Source organism: Vigna unguiculata, unplaced genomic scaffold (genome assembly GCF_037176805.1).
Source record: "Vigna unguiculata cultivar grain cowpea cultivar isolate G323 ecotype 2 unplaced genomic scaffold, ASM3717680v1 ptg000339l, whole genome shotgun sequence".
In the NCBI taxonomy this organism is placed as follows: domain Eukaryota; kingdom Viridiplantae; phylum Streptophyta; class Magnoliopsida; order Fabales; family Fabaceae; genus Vigna; species Vigna unguiculata.
The window spans coordinates 17,347-25,737 of record NW_028196974.1 but is presented as its reverse complement, the minus strand read 5'-3'; the positions used below and the strand labels follow the sequence as shown (position 1 = coordinate 25,737).

Sequence of the window (8,391 nt, the reverse complement as noted above, 5' to 3'; positions counted from 1 at the left end):
ATTAAAAAGTTTTGATTCTAAAATCGAATAGAAAAGAAAAAAAGTTTTTTTAATTATTTTAGAGAACGAATTGGGAGACATTTAAGGGACTATTTCAAATAGAAAGAAGAGTATAAGTATGCAAATGAATCTGTCTTGATTCTTTTTTTATGAAATCCTTAAGGAAATGATAAAAGAGAAATCTTAATATTCCCACCTGGTAGTAACATTCATTGACTTATAACTTCCTATAATTTTTTTATGTTTAATGTTTTATGATTTTACTAAAAATAATCAAAAAAAACTTTTTAGATGTTCTAATAACTAATAAATAGAATGAATTCTTGTTTTTCGTGAATGATGTTAGCCCAGAATCCTTTTTTTGACTCTGTAATAGCAATTCCACTATTATAGTATAGTATTTTTAGCGAATAATACAAAAAAAAGAATAGAATAAAAAATTTGAAAAAATAATGAAATAGTTCCTTCATATTTATAGAGATAGGAGACAAAATTTACATGGATATAGTAAGTATTGCTTGGGCTGCTTTAATGGTAGTTTTTTCATTTTCCCTTTCCCTCGTAGTATGGGGAAGAAGTGGGCTATAGGGATACTAAAAATTGAGTTAAGGGATCCAAGTAACCTTGTTGATTTCTACCTGAATTTTTGAATTTCGAAACTATTGAATGAAAATATTTCATTTAAACTAATACTAATTAATTGAGTTCAAATAGAAAATCTATCTTGATTCTATTATATTTTAGTAGTGTAATGTATTCTATGTATCTTATAGGAATTGAAAATACTCTTTCAATCAAACAAATATTTTCATTATTCCCATATTCCTATTTTGAGAAAAACAAGGGAATCAAAAAGAAGAAGAAATGGATTCCTATTCCAATCAAATTTTTCTTAAAATTTCTATTTCGATGAACTGACGCTTAACCTGGTTATATAGATATATATATATATGGAAAATGGCGGACCGTGTAATAACCATTCCTGTTTTTTTACCCCCTTTTTTTCCTAAGATACCGGAATTGTTTGTAAAAAGAATCTGAAAAAAAAAATTGGACGCAATTCTCAGATAGTAGAAATCAAATTGATTTCTACTATCTGGATTACGCTGATTGTACGATCATTTTTTTAAATCATTCATAAAAATGAAGAAATCATATTTCAGTGAAATTAGTCACTTTTACTTACCGTTTTTACATAAATTATAAGTAAAAAAGCAGTAGGAACTAGAATAAACAGTGCAGTAGCAATAAATGCGAGAATATTTACTTCCATAATCTTTATTATGTTCTATTTCTCTTAAATTTCTAAAAAAAAAATTCGGGATTTAATCCCATAGAAATGTTCAATCTTTCAACAATGGTATAAATTGGATTTCAATGATATCAAATCGGATCAATATCATGAATCACAAAATCTGAGCTATCAAATCAACTCATGAAATAGTATAACATAGGAAGATCTTTTATCCATACTAAATAAAACAAAAAAACATTTATTCTTGATGAAAGTCCAAAATCCCTTTCCTTCCTTTTTCGGCGAAACAAATGAAAAAGCAGGGGGGGGCCCCAAATAAAATTTTGTTTATCAATTTGATTCCCTACAAATACACAAAAAAGGAATTTATTTTTTATTTTTTTGGATTTATATCCAACGGGATTGACGGGGCTCGAACCCGCAGCTTCCGCCTTGACAGGGCGGTGCTCTGACCAATTGAACTACAATCCCAGGGAAAGGGGTGTACTGTATAAATATTTTTACGGACCGTTTCTGTCAAACCTTTTCTTTTTCTATTTCGGATTCGAACCTTTTTGTTGTAAATGAAAAAAGCGCATTTTTTTATATATTGATATGTATATCGATATCCACTTTAGTGAGATCGACACAAATTACTCGTAATCCGTTTCTTATTCTTATTCTATTAACAAATCGATTGAAAATTGAATCAATGAAAAAAAAATATTTTTTTTTTCAATTTTTCCTTATATTTTCTACTTACAGATCTTGACATGAATACCGATTATTAACAAGATTTTGAATTTGTGGAAAGAAATATGGAATACAGAAAAAAAAGAAATAACCTTAGATATGTTTAATATTTTGATTCTTCCGTATCATAGCACATCAGTCATTTCCAGAGAACTATAAATGGGTTATAGAATTTCATAGTGGATCGGCAAATTCTTGGGCCGAGCTGGATTTGAACCAGCGTAGACATATTGCCAACGAATTTACAGTCCGTCCCCATTAACCGCTCGGGCATCGACCCAGCACAATAGGAAGAATACATTTCAGTTTTTATTGAAAATTTTTGATCAACTTCCTTTCGTAACACCCTACCCCCAGGGGAAGTCGAATCCCCGCTGCCTCCTTGAAAGAGAGATGTCCTGAACCACTAGACGATGGGGGCATACTTGCCCGACCGCCATTATACTACGTTCATAGTATGAACAGTTTTTTGCAATTGTCAATATAATGATATGATTCGATAAAAAAAAATATTTTTCGTTCTTTCATAATTCCATAGAAATTTTTTATTAATCATTTATATTTCTAAATTTTTTTATTCCAGTCATAATAAGAAAAAAAAAGAAGTAATGTTCCAATAAAGAGAAAATTCTTCACAGGAATGATTCGTTTGTTGCAAAGGACGAGAGGTTAAAACTTCATTTCTATCATTTATTACTAATACTAAGATTCGATAGGTAGATTTATATCTAATACTAAGAAAAAAAACTTTGGAAAATAGAATTTTTCAATAAAAAAATAAAAATTTGGTTTAGGGACAGAACATATTGAATCCATTTTATCAATGATTCGATTTTATCAATGTTTCGATGAAATATTTTATTTTGTGAGTACATTTATGTATCAATAAAAAGAATTTAGTGTTATGATTAGAATGACTTCAAGAATCCATTTTGAAATAATATATTTGATATGGATCAAATCCAATCTTAATCAATTCTTTTTTTTAACTATATTCTATTCACTAGGTAAATCCAATTTTTTGTTCTTTGATGAGTCATTATACAAATAATAGATATTGATGTACATGTATTCTAATCCCATTTATATCATTTAATTTATATAATTTATATAAATTTATAGAAATAATTTATATAAATTTATAGAATAAGTATACACAGTAACAAATATATGTACTAGTCATGCTAGTTCCTTATTTAGAAATTGAAAGAAAGAAAAAGGGCCCTTTTAACTCAGTGGTAGAGTAACGCCATGGTAAGGCGTAAGTCATCGGTTCAAATCCGATAAGGGGCTTTTTACTTTTTTTTTCAAAAGCAATAGTCTTTCTATTTGAAGGAAGAATAAAAAGATTCTTGATATTTTGAAAAAGTTTCTATTTGTAATAAAAAAGAAAAAGTGTAAAATTCAATAATGGAAAAATAAAAAAAAGTAAGTGGACCTAACCCGTTGAATTATATTTATATCTACTATTCTGATATTCAAATTTGATAAAGATTCAATTCGAACAATTTTTTTTCTTTTTAAGACTTTTTTCGTTTAGACTCCCTAAGAATCTCTGAATATTTCCAATGAAATCTTCTTGTTTCTGAACTAAGAAAAAAGGTTATGCCTTTTCTTTACTCAGAAGGGCCTTAATACGAATTTCAAGTTCCACCAAACAAGTTTTTTTAAAATTAAAATGAAACATATTTTTTTCCATAAATTTCTATTATTTCTATAAGATTAGATAGAATCTTATAGAAATAATAGAAAAATACATTAAATTATGTCTTCACATATCAAATAGTTTCTTTTCATATCGATGTGTACGATATTTTTCCAGCAATTCATATATATGAGACAAAAACTTTCATTTACAGTTTTTTCTTTTTATTATAGTATTTATAAAAAAAAATGAAATACTAAAGAAAAAACTGTAAATGAAATAGAAATTTAGAAAACCTATGATCCTACAGTAGTTTCCTAGACAAAATAGAAGTCAATTCACAACCAAACTTCAAGAATAAGTTTCTTTGATGAAAGGAGAAATATGTCTGAAGATCCGCTAGGTATAAGAAGTGAAACAGGGGATCATTTGTTTCTTGAACAGTTCTGAAAAAAAAATTTCTATCGGATTTTGGAGTCATAGCAGATTTTATGATTGATGACTTGGAAGATTTTTAAGAATAGATAAGGAATAACCACATCGAGTTCATGGATTTGCCCTAGATATCAATAGACCCATAAATGATTTTTTATTCGAAACCGATTAGAAAACAAGGGAAAGTATACTTATATATTCTATATATATATAGAGAGAGAAATGAATAGAGATAAATGATCAAGGTCCGTCCCATCTCTGAAAATGCTCTATGAGGTGTTGGGAAATGGTTGAAGTAGTTGAATAGGAGGATCGCTATGACTATAGCTCTTGGTAAATTTACCAAAGATGAAAATGATTTATTTGATATTATGGATGACTGGTTGCGGAGGGACCGTTTCGTTTTTGTGGGTTGGTCCGGTCTATTACTCTTTCCTTGCGCCTATTTCGCCTTGGGGGGTTGGTTTACAGGTACGACCTTTGTAACTTCATGGTATACTCACGGCTTGGCAAGTTCTTATTTAGAAGGCTGCAACTTCTTAACCGCTGCAGTTTCCACTCCCGCTAATAGTTTAGCACACTCTTTGTTGTTACTGTGGGGTCCTGAAGCACAGGGAGATTTTACCCGTTGGTGTCAGTTAGGCGGTCTGTGGACTTTTGTTGCTCTCCACGGTGCTTTCGGATTAATAGGTTTCATGTTACGTCAATTTGAACTTGCTCGATCTGTTCAATTGCGACCTTATAATGCAATCGCATTCTCAGGTCCAATTGCTGTTTTTGTTTCTGTATTCCTTATTTATCCACTGGGTCAGTCTGGTTGGTTCTTTGCTCCAAGTTTTGGTGTAGCAGCTATATTTCGATTCATCCTCTTTTTCCAAGGATTTCATAATTGGACATTAAACCCATTTCATATGATGGGAGTTGCTGGTGTATTGGGCGCTGCACTACTATGCGCTATTCATGGTGCAACCGTAGAAAATACTTTATTTGAAGATGGTGATGGCGCAAATACATTCCGTGCTTTTAACCCAACCCAAGCTGAAGAAACTTATTCAATGGTTACTGCTAATCGCTTTTGGTCCCAAATCTTTGGGGTTGCTTTTTCCAATAAACGTTGGTTACATTTCTTTATGTTATTTGTACCAGTAACTGGTTTATGGATGAGTGCTCTTGGGGTAGTCGGTTTGGCCCTGAACCTACGTGCTTATGACTTCGTTTCTCAAGAAATCCGCGCAGCGGAAGATCCTGAATTTGAGACTTTCTACACAAAAAATATTCTCTTAAACGAAGGTATTCGTGCGTGGATGGCAGCTCAAGATCAGCCTCATGAAAACCTTATATTCCCTGAGGAGGTTCTACCACGTGGAAACGCTCTTTAATGGAACTTTAGCTTTAACTGGTCGTGACCAGGAAACTACCGGTTTCGCTTGGTGGGCCGGGAATGCCCGACTTATCAATTTATCTGGTAAACTATTAGGGGCCCATGTAGCCCATGCTGGATTAATAGTATTCTGGGCCGGAGCAATGAACCTTTTTGAAGTGGCTCATTTCGTACCCGAGAAGCCCATGTATGAACAAGGTTTAATTTTGCTTCCCCACCTAGCTACTCTAGGTTGGGGAGTAGGTCCTGGGGGGGAAGTTATAGACACTTTTCCATACTTTGTGTCTGGAGTACTTCACTTAATTTCCTCTGCAGTATTGGGCTTTGGCGGTATTTATCATGCACTTCTGGGACCTGAGACTCTTGAAGAATCTTTTCCGTTCTTCGGTTATGTATGGAAAGATAGAAATAAAATGACTACAATTTTGGGTATTCACTTAATCTTGTTAGGTATAGGTGCTTTTCTTCTAGTATTCAAGGCTCTTTATTTTGGAGGTATATATGATACATGGGCTCCGGGGGGGGGAGATGTAAGAAAAATAACCAATTTGACCCTTAGTCCAAGTATTCTATTTGGATATTTATTAAAATCGCCTTTTGGGGGCGAAGGGTGGATTGTTAGTGTGGACGATTTGGAAGATATTATTGGAGGGCATGTATGGTTGGGTTCCATTTGTATACTTGGTGGAATCTGGCATATCTTAACCAAACCCTTTGCATGGGCTCGGCGTGCACTTGTATGGTCTGGAGAAGCTTACTTATCTTATAGTTTAGGTGCTTTATCTGTTTTTGGTTTTATTGCTTGTTGCTTTGTCTGGTTTAATAATACCGCTTATCCTAGTGAGTTTTATGGGCCCACTGGTCCAGAAGCTTCTCAAGCTCAAGCATTTACTTTTCTAGTTAGAGACCAACGTCTTGGGGCTAATGTAGGATCTGCTCAAGGACCTACAGGTTTAGGTAAATATCTAATGCGTTCCCCGACTGGAGAAGTTATTTTTGGCGGAGAAACTATGCGTTTTTGGGATTTGCGTGCTCCTTGGTTAGAACCTCTAAGGGGTCCTAATGGTTTAGACTTGAGTAGACTGAAAAAAGATATACAGCCTTGGCAAGAACGTCGTTCTGCGGAATATATGACTCATGCTCCTTTAGGTTCATTAAATTCCGTGGGTGGCGTAGCTACAGAGATTAATGCAGTCAATTATGTTTCTCCTAGAAGTTGGTTAGCTACTTCTCATTTTGTTCTAGGATTCTTTCTATTTGTAGGCCATTTATGGCACGCGGGAAGAGCTCGCGCAGCTGCCGCAGGATTTGAAAAAGGAATTGATCGCGATTTTGAACCTGTTCTTTCCATGACTCCTCTTAATTGAGACGTGAGATCCAATGAAGTAGAAATCCCTTTTTTTTACTATAAATATTTGGTTGAGTAGAGCGAGTCGTAAAGAAGAATTTATTTTCCTATTTTCTTAGTTTCTATCGAATCTTTTTTTCGGGATGTTGAGGATATATAGCCCAGTCCGAAAAAAAGATTCGATAGAAACTAAGAAAATAAACAAATCTATTCATCGAGAAAAAGGAGAGAGAGGGATTCGAACCCTCGATAATTCTTTGTTTCAAACTATACCGGTTTTCAAGACCGGGGCTATCAACCACTCAGCCATCTCTCCAAAAGCTAATATATATATTTTTTTATCTTTATTCCACTGAGTAGACCATGAGTATTTGAATTGATACCCTTTTATCGACCCATAGGAAAGATATTCAATGTGAATTTATTGGTTTAGTTTTCTATCGGTATGTATATAGGTACAAAATCCAGCATGCCTTTTTGTGAAGTAAAAAAACTATCCTCGATCCAAGCCTCAAAAGGGTTGATAATAAACAAAATCAATGAATTCATGATAAAACCCTTCTGCGTTTTTCCATTTACAAATTTTTTTTTCAATGAATATTAAGAAAGGCATCCAGGGGTTGAGGGATCAAATGGTAAAGTTCTTTTGTTGGTAAATTGGAGGATTAGAAACATGACTATTGCTTTCCAATTAGCTGTTTTTGCATTAATTGCTATTTCATTTATTTTATTGATTAGTGTACCTGTTGTATTTGCTTCTCCTGAAGGTTGGTCAAATAACAAAAATGTTCTATTTTCCGGTACATCATTATGGATTGGATTAGTGTTTCTAGTGGGTATTCTTAATTCTCTCATTTCTTGAAGTTCTTTTTATTCTAGATTAAAAATGAAATGACCCCTCCCTCAGAATTCTTTCGGATTGTCAGCCATAAAGGGAATAGATCAGTTCCTAAAAAAAAAAAAGAAAACTATAACACATTACATTCTAAGGGGGAGTAAACTTCTTCTATTGGAAAAATCTTATATCTTATACTTATATGGTGGTACATTGTGAAACTAAAAGAAATAAAATAGAAAAAATGAACTATAAAAATTTGAATTTCATTTGAATATTCTATTCATATTAATATGATATGAATAGAATATTCAAATGAAATACTATAAATCTATTTATACGTCGTCTAGTATTTAATAATATAGAATATCTATCTGTATCTCTATATAGATAAATATAATTTTTTATTAATAGGAACTTACTTTTTTAAGAAAAAAGTAAATCAAAATATTCGATAGAATGATAATTTCAATTCAATTATATAGATATATAGAAAAAAACCATATATAATAATAGAAATGTAATAATAGAAATGGGAATTCTTGATAAAAATGAATAGTAATAGAAAATATTTTATTTGGGAGACAATATCTATTATCTAAATTTCTTTTTCATTATCCCTATATCCCTATATAGAATATCAGGCCCATCTCTGTATAAATAGAATCGCATATCAAGTACAATGAAAACGCGGATATAGTCGAATGGTAAAATTTCTCTTTGCCAAGGAGAAGACGCGGGTTCGATTCCCGCTATCCGC

At 32.4% G+C, this 8,391-nt stretch overlaps 1 non-coding gene across 1 annotated transcript; it reads left to right on the top strand.

The window, feature by feature from the left end:
- Nucleotides 1-3,208: 3,208 nt before the first annotated feature.
- Nucleotides 3,209-3,280, top strand: TRNAT-GGU (transfer RNA threonine (anticodon GGU)). Its single transcript has one exon. It is a non-coding gene; the product is annotated as a tRNA-Thr (tRNA).
- The last annotated feature ends 5,111 nt before the right edge of the window (nucleotides 3,281-8,391 follow it).